At 41.4% G+C, this 16,301-nt stretch overlaps 1 protein-coding gene across 3 annotated transcripts in view; it reads left to right on the top strand.

Annotated features, from left to right (window-relative positions):
- The window catches only part of ATXN7L1 (ataxin 7 like 1), a 134,026-nt gene that overhangs the window by 66,851 nt on the left and 50,874 nt on the right, over nt 1-16,301 (top strand). Inside the window, exon 1 of one of the 3 annotated variants that reach the window (XM_063448118.1) lies at nt 7,682-7,753. The exons of the other annotated variants lie outside the window; for them this stretch is intronic. The gene's annotated coding sequence lies outside the window, so the exon portion shown is untranslated. Of the gene's footprint in view, nt 1-7,681; nt 7,754-16,301 lie in introns of those variants that run through there. 3 annotated transcript variants of the gene reach the window in all.

Here is a 16,301-nt window from a genome sequence, read left to right on the forward strand (position 1 = left end):
GTCAACGCTGTATAAAGTCGCCACTCTTCTTCCTTTGGTACGGATAATGTCATAATACCTGAAGGTCCATTAAACTTTAAGGATGTTGTTCCGTTTGGTAGGAACGTAATCTGCGCTTGTAATTTGGAAAGCCAATCACGTCCCAACAATTGGACTGGACATTCAGGCATGTAAAGGAACTGATGTTTTACTACGTGGCCTCCCAATGTACAGAGTCGACTTTTAAGAACCGGTTTTGCAGCACTTCTTCCAGTTGCTCCTATTACGGTAATAGTTCTTCCAGATGGAGGAGCAACTAGGTTAGTCACCACTGAATGTTCAGCACCAGTGTCGATCATGAATGCACTCCTTTTTTCCCCCTATTGATACATCGACCATAGGCTCCGCTCGACCAAGGGGGATGGAGCCCGGTCGGTATCAATAGTCCTCCATGACCGTGTCAGCCAATCCTACAAAGTCCCTACCTTCTCTATCGCGGGACCTTTGCGCTGTGGGATAGTACCTGTCTTCTCTTACACTTCCTCTGTTTCCATTACTTCCTCTATTACCATTACTCCCTCCGGGGCCTCCTCTACCTCTCGTTCTGCCTCTAAAGTTTCCATAACCTGCCCTGGGTGGGTCTCTCTCGTACTGCTCTCGTTGCGGACACTCGCTTCTCCAATGCCCTTCTTCTCTGCAATACGCGCACTGATTCCTACTCAAGGGCTCCCTATTCCACCTACTATCGCCTCTATCTGGGCCCCGTCTATCTACGCCTGCGATCGCTACCGCTAGCATATCAGCCATTTTACGCATCTTGCGCTCTTCCTCTTTCTTACTTTCTGACTCCCTATTCATGTACACCTTATTTGCTACCTCCATTAGTTGGGTGATGGACATTCCTGCAAACCCTTCTAACTTTTGTAGCTTGCGCTTAATATCCCCGTAGGCTTGGCTGACAAAGGCGGAGTTTACCATTCGGGAATTATCATCGTCTTCCGGATTAAAGGGGGTATACAAGCGGTATGCCTCCAATAATCGGTCATAAAAGACACTGGGTGCTTCATCACTTTTCTGAATCACCTCAACTGTCTTCGACATATTAATGGCTTTCTTCCCTCCGGCTTTCATGCCAGCAATTATAGCGTCTCTATAGGCTTTTAGTTGACGCATGTCTGCGCCATTAACGTTCCATTCGGGATCGGTGTTAGGATAATGCGTTGCGGCCCATGCTGCTGGATTGGCTTGATTTAAAGTACGGGCTTCATCCTCTAGCGCTTTAATGGCCGCTTGGTTAATCCTAGTCCTTTCCTCATTATTGAACAATGTCATTAATAACTGCTGGCAATCAGCCCATGTCGGATTATGTGTCTGAACTATCGAGGTGAACAGATCGGTCATAGCTTGTGGTTTCTCAGTGTACGAGGAATTGTGGGTCTTCCAATTCAAGAGATCAGTAGTCGTGAACGGGACATATACGAAGACTGGGTCAGCATATACCATTTGACCTGCGGCATCGAGATAGGCTGATCCAGGATTCAAACGAAGAGGCATCTGGTAATGTTTGGGTTGTTGGGTACCGGTCAGTTGTCTGGTTAGTATAGGGCTACGTGGAGGGGCGTCGGTTATGGGTTCCGGTCGGGGGGTAATAAGGAGTGGGGATGTAGAGGCTCTATTGTGGGGAAGGCCGGTGAATAAAATATTCCGAGCCGAGCTAGAAGAAGCTTGACCGGAAGTTTGAAGTGGCGCCAAATCAGGATAATCGGATCTAACGGGGGTTGGTTCCGGAAGGGGAGGTTTAGTAACGGGTGGGATGGATTCTGAGCTGGAGGAGGAAGTAGATGCGGATGGGGACAATGGGCGAGTGGGGGTGGAACTTCCTGTACTTGTATCACTTCCTTCTACAGGGAAGTAAGGGGGCGGCATAGGGATCTCGGACTAAGGGGGCGTGTCCAAAATGGGCCTAACCATAGTCCTAGTGGACAAACAAGTCCTGGCCACCATGAGGCGACATTGCTCCTCGTGGCATATCCGAATCCATCTTGGCGAGTCGTTTACGGCCTGTCTCCAACAATCAATATATGGAAACTGTCCGTAAAGTTCAGGCCTACCTGATACAGCCACGTGTACACGCTGTACCAGAGTTGGATCCAAACTGCCACGTGGCGGCCATGCCGCAACCAAAGTAGACCACTCCCTAGTGCACAAAGTGACCAAACGTACAGGGGACATTTTAACCCCAAAATCACATGTTGTAAATCCCTTTTTAAAATTCTTTACCATACAACCTAAGGGATCCAAAATCGTCGACTCCGACGCGCCCATACTTATCAATGGAGCGTCGTTGACAACGAATACTATGCACACGTTCTATTCAACAGTCACACCCGTTTCTTCCGGCAACAGCACCACGTGGTACAGTTACCAAGTGAAACGTACACAATAACACAATAAACACTCAGGGAATTCCCGTACACACACAGCTGTTACACCAGTCACTAAATAATCAATATTATGCCCTTTGGCGAAACTATACAGTCACCCACGCTATAATTCTCTATATATGAATTACCCGTCTATAACACACCCCAGTAACATCGTCTTTTACAAACAGCGGTTACAGTACGGTTAGCATAGGTCAAAGCACAATTTAAGGTCACAATACAATTATTAGTGGTTATGGTGTTAAACATGCAATAGACGACAATGATTAGTACTTATATACAATGTCAGTAAATATACAGGGTTATGGTACCGTGCACTATAATACAGCAACACACTATTAACACTCTCGCTAGACGGCTGAGCTCGCGCTATCTAACAAGATATACACTTTACTAACAATCTTTAACACATATACAATCCCAACTAAACTATTGGCCAGTACCTTGATGGACTACCTAAAACTATCTACATCCGTTTTGGTTAGCCACACTGCCCAAGCACCACATATAGCGAACTAGAGGGCGGAATTTACAACAGAACCCTTTTAGTCTTTCTACTCTATCAAAAGTCTAGTTGGTTCCAAATTTACACGCCTTCCCACTTAGCCAAGATAGGTTGAGATCTAGCAAACGATAATGTACATCAGAGTCTGCTTAGTCTCCCGGTCCCTCCGACCTAGCGAACAAATTGTACACCCTAGAACGCTAGTCTAGACAAGACACCGGTGTCCGGCTAGGGCTATTTACACAGAACCCCGCCTGACTCCAAACCAAATCAAACGGTCTTACTAAAGAGCGTTCGATTGAGCGGGGTGCGCCTTCGCTCCTTCCCTCCGACAGAGGGGGCAGATTCCATACACAGATTTAAACCCCTTATGGGCCTACCGCACAATCGGTATACCCCTAGTGGGTCCGCCGTCTAAAACAGCGGTCGTCTTACCTCCTCGTTCCTGAACCTGAGATCACACTCATCGACGAGGACACCCCAGCACTTCTTACGTAGAGGCCGATGATCTCCTGGACAACAGACCAGTGGCGCCGAGACGAAGGGAGGTCCACGCAGAAGTTCAGGGGTGCAGCCGTAGAGAACGTGGGCAAAGATAGACCGTCTCACGCCTCTGCCTCTCAGCTACCGTTGAACGATGAGCTTCCCGGCCAATGCACCAAATGATACCGGAGAAACTGACGGAAGCCAAGCACAGAGAGATGGACACAGGTTTCTTCAGGAAGGAAGAGATTCTTTATTCGGTTCACCGATCGGGACTCAGAGGGACTAATGTCACCAAAATACAGCAAGTTCTGAGCCCCGAACAATAGTGCAGGCTCCTTATATAGGCACATAACTCCTCCCATAATAAGCTCCACCCGCACATTCTCTTGACCAATCAATACAAATAAGAATTAACTTCCTGCTTGACCGCATGGCTTGTCCAGCACAATGGAGGAGGGGAATACTACATCCTGTATTCTCGCACATGCTCCGTACACTACTGATCGTATCTTGCCTCGTGCAACCAACTGATCGATACGTCAGCATATGCACGTACACATGCCACGTGGTAATCTCGGCCTACTAAATTTATTTTTACCGAGATTCCACCACAGTACTATTTTTGTGTGTGAGTGTGTGTGTATGTGTATATATATATGTGCTATGCACATTTTAAATAAGTGAGTTTCATAAAAGAGTACGTAAAGAAACACTCTAAACAACGTAACCACTACATCGCTCTGTAGTGATTGTGGTGCTACGAATGGCTGGGGCCTTTTCTCATTGTTAGTAGTTGAACAGTTTTAGAACGGTTTATCTACTTACCTGAGGTTTAACAGGTACCACTTCCTGCATTCACAACAAGTACAGGAGAGCTATATGCCTACATATATACACAGAGCACAGTTAGAAATAAATATATATATATATATATACAGATTGTTAAACACATATCTGCACACACCAGTCAAGCCATAAGACTTGCTTGTCCCACATAAATCTCAGTGCTTTTACTACTGCAGAGGATTTTGGGTGAGCATATGCAAATGAGTTCAACAAAGTACAACCTTTTTGCTTCATTATTCCATTTTAAACACGGATTCCTTTGAGTTTATAAAAAACAAAAATAAGGTGTGCTGTGTCTTTAAGACTATTATATATCATAAGCAAATAAAAATTGTATAAATTATTATTGTACATACAAAATATTCAACCAAAGTGCATATATTATTTTGTGCAAAACTCATGTGCAACAGTGCAAAAACAAACTTCCAAATGGACAATAAAGTGCTGAGCTGAGTTGTTTCAAAGCCGGTTGTATCCAGCAAGCACAAACTCCAAGTAATCCATGTTTAAAATGGAATAAAGAGACAAAAAGGTGTTACTTAGTTGAACTCGTTTGCATACGCCCACCCAGAATCCGTTGCAGTAGTAAAAGTACTGAGATTTTGAGATTTCAGAAAAGCAAGTCTTGTGGCTTGACTGGTGTGTGCATATCTGTGTTTAACTATCTAAACTATCTATCTATTATTATTTTTTTTTAGCTGTGCTTTTATTTTTTGATTATATCCTGTTGCTAGGAGAGGATTTTTGCAGAGTGCCTTCCCTATATCACTGAATGTGGGTGTGTCATTAAGTTGGCAGAGCTTCTTTCTCACACTAGTTCTGATCTGTGCTACTATACATGTTTGCCCACTTAGCCTATAGTGAGTACCACCAGGAAGGTTAGAGACGGCACTGTACCACGACCAAACAACAGTTTTGATAAAATAGAGGGTCCAAATATACCACTCATCCACTTCAGTCTCCTGAAGCATTGCAGTGTTGATCATGTGCTTGATTTTTATTCCCCATCCAGGTTTGTTCATTTGGTAATATCATACCCCAAATGAAAAATAAAAGACCCGCACGGGGTTGCGGCCTACAAGCATGGCGGCGGTGAGGGAGACGGCCGCTCTCTCACTGCCGAAGCAAGATACGAGACAAGGTTGGTGCCCTCGTTCCCCCCCCTATGGACCGGCGGGGGTTATCCCGGTCCCCACCAATGGGACATACGTTGATCCAACAACTGCACCTACCCACTCAAGGCTGGACTTCGGATGTTCTGGGTCCAGCCACATGGCGGGAACCTCGCAAAGCACACTCCTTAAACCACCCAGGGACGCCTTGGAGTTCCTACACCAGCTATGCACACGCCTGTGGAGGGGGCACAATACCAAGGGCCTGCCTTACAAACGAGGAATAAGAGAATTGGCGGCCTGGATCCGCCCGGCTACCCGGCGCCACCTGTGGGTGATCCCTCCACGGAAGGCAAAGGCGGCCTCTCAACGGAAACGCAGCCTAGGCGAGGCCTTCCCGAACCATGTCGGCAAACACGAGGTGGAGGTAGGACCCAACCCAAGCAAGCTCCTGAATACACCCCGGACTCACCGCCAAACACACCCAGCCACCAAAGGGGCCACACGATCTTCTTCCGAGCTGGGGGTTCGTCTAGAGGTAACCCTCCCACGCCACCCATACACCCGAGGGGACAGCCGTGCACCGGCAAACCCTCAGGCCCACGACCCTGTTGATGGGGCCAATGGACTTGTGGCAAGAACCCCTACCAAGGCCTCGGGCCGAAGACACAAGGTCCCCAGACACCAAGCGCCCGGTCGGAGCGGGCGGAGAGCAGGGAATCGGGAAAACCCGGGCAGAAACGATGCTGAGAACACCGCGCCGGACCACGAGGCGGTCTGCCTCCAGAAACATCCCAAAGGCATCGGGTGAACTGTCTCAACAACCCGCACCTCAGCCACCAGTCTAGACACCGGACAGACTTTGGGTGCTATCTCACTGCTGTAATTGTAAGGCAGTCTAGAGTCACTAACGTTATTATCTGCTTCAGTTTAACCCCTTACCTTGGTTTTGCTAGCTATAAAGCAATTATGATTCGTATACAGTGCCTAAACTAATCAATAATCTAAACCTAACTAGAACTATCTAAGTCACGTTTGCAACCAGCCTTAATGTTATTACATAAAAAGCGCAAGGTGTTTCTAAAATGGTGATAATGCTTTCTGTGGACGTTGAAACTGTACTGGATAATTCAGACCTATGCACTACCACACTGTTATACCTGATGTACTGTGCCTGTTGCATAATTACTCAAGCTAGATACCTCTGTAGGTATCCGTTAAGATATATGTTGAATTCTTATGTGTTTGGAGATGGGTGTTTGGCTCCCCTCGGAAGTTTGCCTCTCAACCCTGCACATGTCGCTACTATATATTTACCGCACCGCACTAACCTGTGTAGGTGCATAGCTATGTAAGCCTGTTTATCTCCTGTTATTACCAGACCGACGAATAGATCTAGCTTGTTTGCAGCTTAATGATACACCTGAAGTCGATATTATACTGCATTATATGATCCAGCTTGTTTCTAATACATATTATATAATTGAGATCTACACTGATGATCACTCATGTGTTGTTTCGCCAGCCTAAGCTTGTTTAACCTATATAACACTATTGTTGAAACTCTTAATTAACAAGAAGAAAAAAAAAAGAGGCCGTTACTCTCGGGAGTACATGCAATCTTTGTATACACCAATTGTGCATAACTCGTATTTTTCATGCATTAACCCTTGTTTTACTTTCTGTAACGATCCAACTTTTGCCTCAATAAAAACAAAGATTGACAAAAAAAAAAAAAAGAAAAAGAAAAATCACTGGAGAGACTCTTCTGAGTTATACACAGACATACATCGTACTGGCAAGTAGAAAATCATTCCTAGTAAATGTGCCCTGGTCTTTCTATGATTGCAGTAGGGAGTAAATGTTAGGACTGCCTAGTAGCGCTGCACGTGTCCTGACACACACAATATTTTTATTAGAAAGGCTTGGACCCATAACAAGGGCATTTCTTCCAGTGCCCTCCCTCATAGTGTGCTGGCAGTGTGAAGTGAGTCTGGTGTGCGTACATGATGGCTGTGTTTAGTGTGTGTAATATTTGTGTGTGCTGTGCATTGGCTGTGTACAATGTGGGGGTGTAAAATGTAGGGGGGTGTTGAATGTGTATGTGTGTAAGAGTGCCCAGTGTTCCTCCCTCCCCCCCCCCTGTTTTCCTTTGTTAAGGGAAGGGGGGCTGTGGTCCCTATTAGCTCCTGGGGTTAAAACAAAATGGGGGTCTGTGTGTTTGTGTTTTTTTTTTTTCTTTTCTTTTATAAAGGTGTAGGGAGCGAGCACTAGTACGGGGATAATAGCAGGAGCCCAGCAGCGAGCAGATGGCAATTGCTGCTGAGCCTGATGCATCCCCTCAGCCGACAGGAGGCGGAAGAGGACAGCCCGGAAAGGAGGTACAGCAGCCATTGGCCTAAGGAATATGTGAGAACTCTGTGTGAGCCTGTGGTTTGCACCTTTCGACTATAGTAATCACTCCTTCGTGGTCTGGCACTCAGTGAGGAAAGCACTGCGAGGGAGCAATTACTGTGGCTAGCACCAGCTGGATTTGCAAACCACACGCTCTTTAGCCCGGCCCTGTGCCCCTGTATCAGCCCTGCTGCTTGCCAGCGGCAATGCTCAAGGAAAGAAAAAACATCCTGCCCCGCGCCCAAGAACTGCCATTGGGCGATATTAATTCCACATCGCTTATATATCAGGTCTTAAAATTTCTATGATACTGGCCAAGCTTCAAAGCTTACTGGCCAGTGAAAGCCTGAAAGGTTCATAACATACTCACCAGGACTAAATTGTCTCTCGCCAATAATTTTTTCTTTGGAATGAAAATATACAGGGTTATTCCCTAAAGTGATAATTCAACATGAATTCAAAGTAAATTTCAAATTTAAGGTCAACGTAGCAGAACTGGAAAAAATCTCAGCTCAACTACTCTAGCCTTTTATTTGAAATTCACTTTGAATTCTCACATTAGTGATTAACCCTGCTACATTTTTATAGGACAATAAATAAGCAATGGAGCCACAGAATAGCAATTCAAAAAGCAATAAAAACTATATCATTGTGGCAAATAGTCAAGCAGGTTACATGACTGGCAGAGCAAGGACTGAAGAAATGTATGTCTCTGCAATGTCTTAATGGTCAATAAAAATTAGCACAAACAAAGCAGCCACTAATAAAATAATATACAGAGCATAAGAAAAAAAAATGAGATCAGCAAGGTAAAACAAAAGGGAAGGGGGAAAAATACACTAAAAGATAAAAAAAATTGTTTTATTTTTAGTAATTTTGAATTTATTTCTCTTTAAGAATTGTATTACTGCTTCCACAGGTTTTTGCAATGATAACTTGGTGATTTTACAATTGTTTGCCAAATCATACTTTACCATTTTAAAAGCTAGGTTCAATATATTGAATTATATTTAAACACAAACATTTTATATAACTAGGCCAGATCAGTCTACCCGTTCAGCTCTTATTTAGCAGATTGAAATGAAACCTTTATTTGTACAGTTTGTCCTATCTTCAGTACTTGTACAGTCTTTCGTCTTGTTAATTTCTAGAACCCTTTGTTCACATATCCCTCTCTCAGTTTACGATGTCTCTCCTCAGTGCTTCTGCACAACCAGTTTCCTGGCATCTCCTGTGGTTCCGGCTGTAGAACTTGTGCTAGGACAAAATCTAAATATAGTGTGCTGACCTCCTATTCATGAAGTTGATAGACTGTTTTTGCTTGACTTCAGCAGGCATTGTAATAAAGCAATATTTGTTTACTTAGCACTGGTAATCTATTCTATCACTGCTCATGCTAGATGATCTAAACAGGAACTATGTTACATAACCTTGGCTTTCTTCCAGTTTCACGGGACTTTGATTTGAACCAATTTCTCTCAAGATGTGCACCATATACATTGTCAGTAGCATACAGTAGTTATCAAATCCATTATTACAGGGAGTAATTGTAACCAGCCCTAGCTTTTCATCTTACTAATAATCTCTTGTGTTACCCATATATTCAATGTGCCAATTTTTGCTATTTGCATTTAAACTACCCAAGTAACTATAACCAAAATAAAAAAAAATCTATAATAGGTCTAATTTAATGAAATCTATCTCCCATACCGCGCATCTGCCTGTAAAAATGAAAGGATGGAAAATTGTAAGTTATATGTTAATAAACTGTGACCTAATGCTCTGCTGAATTTTGATGTTACCAGTTGATCTTTTGTGGGTGGAATATGCACATTTAATCTGCCATAACAGACTAGTTCAGGCCATGTTGTGGAATTCATCTGTAATTTAAAAACTTTTCATGATAGCCAGATTCTTTGGAATGTCTGCATGACGCCACTTAAAATTGAGAGCAGATGGTAGGCTTGAGGTAAGACAGGATAGAGATAGTCATTCTATAAACTTTGATGATCATTCGAGGACACTGTTTTACGGTGAGACAGAGGCTTGTGGTATATGTCCAGTATATTATAGAAATATTTTTAAGTGTAATTATCATCACAAGGAAGACCAGTCAAAACGGTATCAAGTATCTAGCAATAGTGTACTCCTACAACAGCTATGCACCAGTTATGTGCCCTCATTCTGTGTTGCTACTTCTTTTATTATTCACAGTGATTCTATTAATCTTAATATATTATTGTAACTGCCTTACTTCTTTTAAAGGGACACTATAGTCACCAGAACAACTACCGCTTATTGTATTTGTTCTGGTGAGTTATATCATTCCTTTCAGACTTTTTGCAGTAAACACTGTCTTTTCAGAAAAAAATCCAGTGTTTACTTTACAGCCTAGGGCTAACTCCACTGGACACTCCTCCGATGGCTACTAGAGCACTGCCATTCAGTGTCTCCAACCTCTGCATGCAGACACTGAAATTTCCTCCTAGAGATGCATTGATTCAATGAGGAGATGCTGATTGGCCAGGGCTGACTCTACCCCTGATCTGCCTCCTTGACAGTCTCAGCCAATCCTATAGTGAAGCATTGTGATTGGCTCAGACCACCACTTCTGATCGTGTCGGCAGACAGCAGGCAGGTCAAGGGCAAATGCAGCAGCGGGAGACTTGAATGCAAGTAAGATTTTTCTATATTTAGGGAGGAAAGGGGTACCAGGGAGGGGCTAGATGGTGATTTTTACACTATAGGGTCAGGAATACATGTTTGGTTAAAGGAACACTATAGGGTCAGGAACACAAATCTGTTATTTGTGAGACTTTTTTGTACACGATCAGTTTTCAGTCCTGTCACTATCTTTTATTTCATCTTCACATTTTCAATTCATAATCCTAAAAATACAAAACATGAGCAGCATGTTTCCTTAGATGATCCACACTGTGGTGCCACATGAACAAGGAAGACTATCAATCTTTTTAAATCTACCAAATATAGAGAACAGGATGTCCAAATTGCAGACTTGAGTGGAATGACAATGTTTCGGCTTATACAAGAGCCTTTCTCAAGCCATAAATAATCACACCAGACAGTGCACATATATACCTTCATAATAACCATTTAATTCATTAAATGATTTATAATAAAGTAATTACTAGAAACTAAGTGGAGCAAACAAAATCCATGTGTGCATACTACATGAATTGGAACCAGCTGAAACCAGACGTGACCTCAGACACAGATGGTCATCAAAAATAAAGAATTGTATCTCTTATGGGCCACAAATATTGATTTACAGTGATATTTCATGTAGGCACACCTTATTATAAATTAAGCAAAAGCAAAAAAGAAATGTAATTGCTCCTCCTTAGTAGGCTGCCGTGGCAATGCAGTATCACTTGACCGAAAGTGACAACAGACTCATAAGGCCATCAGAAAAAACAAAAACTCCTCTCATAGAGGCAACCAACATTGATTTTCAATGATATTCCATATTGGTACACCGTATTATTAGTAAAAAAAAAAATTAAGGGGAATAGTATACTTGCTTCCCTATACTGGGTTGCCAGGGCAACACAGTATCACATGATGGGTTAGCATGGAAATGCAGAAAAAACAAAAACACAGGGGGAAAAAAAAGTTACATCCCACAATTATACATCTAAACATCAGAAACTCCCAAAAATCTGATTCCATATTATCATTCACTATCTAAAGAAAACAAAATCACATATTGAACCCAATTAAGAGTGAATAGTATAGCAAATAATTAGTTAATTTAAAATAAGGTGTGCCTACATTCAATTTTACTGTAAATCAAAGTTTGTGTGCCCCTTTTACATTACATTACTCTTTATTTTTAACAAATTTCTTTATTTATTTTAACTGACACCACTTCCAGTTACATCCGGTTTATGGTGATTTACACACATTAAATAATATGTTTGCTGCACTTTGTAAGTGGTAATTATTTTAAGTGTTTTGTTACCAATTGTTTAATGAATTTGAATTGTTATATGTGCACTGTAAGGTGGATGATTTGTGGCTTGAGAAAGGTGTGTGAGACGAAAAGTTGATATACCTCTCTGATAAAGTCTGCATTTGATTGATTGGATTGAGCATTGGATTGATAATCTCAGCCAAAGCACTTCTGGGACCATAACTACTACTTCTCGCTTATTGTGGTGCTTGGACTGTTCCTTTCATTCCTAAATGCAAGAGAATTGAGCACTTAACTCACTTAAGTGGGTTTTGTGCTTCAACTTTCTGTTTAAGATTATGTTCCAGCCGTGATTTCCTTATAACTAAATATGTGACTTTCTATCAGTGGTGCTCACTATGTCTACTTACTATGATTGCTAGGATTTCAAGTTAGTGCTTTAGATAAAAAATATAAACCCTTCAGTTCATTAGTAAAAATAACATATACTCTGCTGATTTATGAAAAAAAAATATATACAATATATATATATATATATATAATAAACAATAAATAATATTTGTTTTCTTGTGTAACCCTGAATTGCAAGTGTTAATCCCAATTTGCTTGTTGTCCTTTGAAGTGAACATGTTCTGAAAGGAACACTATAGTGTTAGGAATACGCACATGGATTCCTAACATGGTAGTGTTAAAATACCCTTTTTAGTGACTCATCACCCTCAATGGAGTAAAAAGGTATTTTACTTACATTTTCTCCAAACAGCACAGGTCTCACTGCGGCTGGCCCCACCTCCATGGCTGAGATCATCAATCCAGTGTTTTCCATATTAAAACATTGGGAGGCTTTTGCGCATGGGCATCAACACGCTGATCTGCACCAAACATCTCCCCACAAACATGAATTGAATCAGTGCATCTCTAAGGGGAGCGTTCAGCGGAGACGCTAAACGTAGGTGCTTCACACCGTGCAGCACTGAAATGGGAAGCACCTCTAGTGGCCATCTGAGTGACTGCACCTAGAGGTGTTACTAGACACCAATGTAAACACTGTAGTGCTTCTGTTGACTGTAGTTTAACTTTAATTGTGTACAAATCAGTCACACTTTGTTCAGGAAATTCTTCTTGAGTGCTGTCAGTCTGCTGTCTTGTTGTGCTAGCCTCTAGAACATGCTTGTAACCTTGTAGCATTAAAACACGGGATAGTTAAGAACCTTGCGGTGGGTGCTATCATCTGAGGTTATCAGACCTGCAGTGGATTCTTTTTGGTAAGCTTTCTGTTAAAACAGAGAGCTGTCCTTCTCCAGGTACAGACATGTATTTCTAACAGTAAAAGTAGCACAGGGTGAACTGCTATCTTACCTTTTTTACGTACTAACTGTTGTGGTCTTTGCTTTTGAACTTGCGTGTAAGATCAGAATGAAGTGGTGAAAACGGAATACACGTCGTACTTCTGGTGTACTCACTGGGAAAACCATGCAAAAATGTTAACCTGTGTGCTTTATTCTATGCTCCCCCTCAAAAGATTAGACAGAGTGCCTACTGCTTGTTTTGTCATAATATTTTTGTTTACAATAGATTGGAGGGACAATCTTAGACAAAATAAAATATGATGGTCCTGGGGAAAAAAAACAAAACAAACGTCCAAAAAAGTTTTACATAAGTACATATTTTTTTTAAAAAGCATTTTGTGTGTGTGTTTTGTACTTTTAGGTTTAAAATGTTTAAGGTATGTCCCTGTTCCCCATAATGAGCTGTAGTATTCTACCTCTACCATGTCTGTGAAAATCATTCCTATTTTTAGACAGCTATCATCTGTGGATCTCTCCCTTTTCTTTTAGATGTCCTTACCACTGCAAAATATTACTAATGCCCTCTTTTAGATGATGACTGTTGGGCTCAAGGCCAGATTAACATAGGGGTCATTAAATTGTCAGTTCCAGGCTTTGAAATATGCCCAATGTAGCCACAATATAAATGCTAATTTTCCCACTTCGACTATTGGAATTGTTTTTTTATTTGATGTGTTAATTGTTTTCCAGTCATAGCATACTACGCTGACTGTACTGTGCACAGTAGCTGTGTTACGTGTGCTTTCTTGGTGCCAGTTATGTAACATTCCAAATGCATAGGAGTATAATTCAGAGTCCACTTGGATCAGATATGCAAATTCATCCATATAATCCATAACCGCAGCAAGTGATTCCTAAAAATGTCCTGGGTTAGGATAATTTTGTCATTGTTGTGCAGGAGAACTATACAATGGATTTTCTGAGAAATCAAAGGCCAGTGACCTATTTGATTTGCAGTGTCAAAATTGACACAATGTTTTGGACAGTCTCTAATCCCCCCCCCCCCCCCCAAACTTTAAATGTTTCATTGTATTTACACATAGGTTTTACAATAGGCATTTAGTACATGTATATTGTGACAAATTACAGAGTCTCAATAACAATATATAGGAGATGGTGTAATACATAAATAGTAGAGAGGCATTTTTTTGTAAACTGGTTGGCCATTCCCTTACGGTTGGAATGTCGCCCTGGCAAGACCTGACGTTCCTTCTATTGAAAATAATTAACAGTATCTGCAATAACGGTTTTAAAGAAACCATAAATCGATACAAAAAAACCCAAAAAACTAGTAAGTGCTATTTTGACTTCCAGGACCATTGTTTAAACATATTGTATTATTTTATTAGATTTCTTTATGAAAATCAAATTACACACTGTTATTTGCAGATGTTAGCAGGACAACCAACCTTTCCTTAGAATTTTAGTACTCTGGTTCAGAAGAGGAAAAAATAGAGCTACCTGAATGTATTCAAATGAGCCACAGGCATGATAATGGCAAGGCCCATGCTAATAACTTTTAAACAAAACTAAAGCATGGGAAAAAAAGTACATTAAAAGGAAGAGAAAGGGGACAAGTCCCAGCACCAATATTGCTGTTTTCTGGTGGTAGCAATGCCTGCTGCTCCTCGGGGGAGTAAACATTTTTTAACTTAAAGGGACACTATAGTCACCAGAACAACTACAGCTTATTGAATTTGTTCTGGTGAGTAGAATCATTGCCTTCAGGCTTTTTGCTGTAAACACTGTCTTTTCAGAGAAAATGCAGTGTTTTCATTACAGCCTAGTGATAACTTCACTGGCCACTCCTCATATGTCTGTTAGAGATCCTTCCTGGGTCATGGCTGTCTAAAATGCATCCAAACATTCAGTGTCTCATCCCTCTGCATGCAGACACTGAAATTTCCTCATAGAGATTCATTGATTCAATTCATCTCTATGAGGAGATGCTGATTGGCCAGGACTGTGTTTGAATCATGCTGGCTCTGTCCCTGATCTGCCTCTTTGTCAGTCTCAGCCAATCCTATGGGGAAGCATTGTGATTGGATCTGGCTACCACTTCTGATGATGTTAGAAGACTGCTTGTTTTTCTGAGCATGCAGCATGCAGCGTTACATCTTCAGGCTTGAATACAGTAAGATTTTTACTATATTTATGGAGGCATTAAGGGCCCAGGGGGGCTAGATGGTGGTTGTAACACTATAGGGTCAGGAATACATGTTTGTGTTCCTGACCCTATAATGATCCTTTAAATGACTTGACTTAAAGGAATGGGGTTGGACAGAAGTGAAAAAGCTATAAGGGAATGATTATTATCTTTGAGGACTATAGGTTCCCTTTAATGTGTTGTTTTTTTTTTTCTTCTTGTGATAGTGGTATTAGAAATTCCTGATTTAAATGGACACAGTAGGTACCCATACTATTCTCAATAAAGTGGTCTGGGTGAAGTACCACTGTCTATTTAACTCTGTAAAAAAACATAACAAAAACAGAGAACTGATTTAGACTTGGTTCTTCAATAAAATACTGCTCATAGAGAAAATGTGATTTGATGAATGATACATTGTGATGCACAGGCCTTAAAATGTATACTCCTATGCTACAAGCCAGGCTTAAAAGTTACCCTCTACTGCAAACCATAATATACCCTGCAGGGGTAAATTTCTACTCACCAGGGCTAAAATATTGCTCACCAATGGCTAGTGGAAAATTTTGAGCCCTGGTGCTGCGCATGTGTATCTTGTCCCCAATTATTTTCTATGAGAAAACACTTTAAACAATTTAATTTTTAGGCCATCGCTATGCCCCTCTGTATTTTATTGGCAACTGAGCAGGAGTAGCTGCCCAGTCGCTAGTTTTTTTTTAATTACAGTGAGCAGACGCTGCCTGCTGTTTACTAGACTTGCCTCCACCCTGGGCCAGGTGGATGAGAGCATAAGGAAAGCCGTACATTTGCCTTATACTAATATGGCAGTCAGTGTGACTCCATAGGCTTTTTAAAAATATATATTTATTAATGTAATGACTAACTAGGTTTGTCATTAAAAAGGTTGATTAATGCTTCCAATGCACATTTATCTGCAGTTTTATTTAGAGCAGAAGACCCGTTGTATCGGTTTCGACTGGCATTAAATCCATCCCATCAAATAAATAAATCGGCAGAATTTTTTTTGTAATAGTTATTGACTGTTTTCAGCCAAATCTAGAGGTGTGTAGTTTTGTTTTAAGAGCATTGTAAGCATTTACATTTCA

This window comes from Pelobates fuscus, chromosome 3 (genome assembly GCF_036172605.1).
Source record: "Pelobates fuscus isolate aPelFus1 chromosome 3, aPelFus1.pri, whole genome shotgun sequence".
In the NCBI taxonomy this organism is placed as follows: domain Eukaryota; kingdom Metazoa; phylum Chordata; class Amphibia; order Anura; family Pelobatidae; genus Pelobates; species Pelobates fuscus.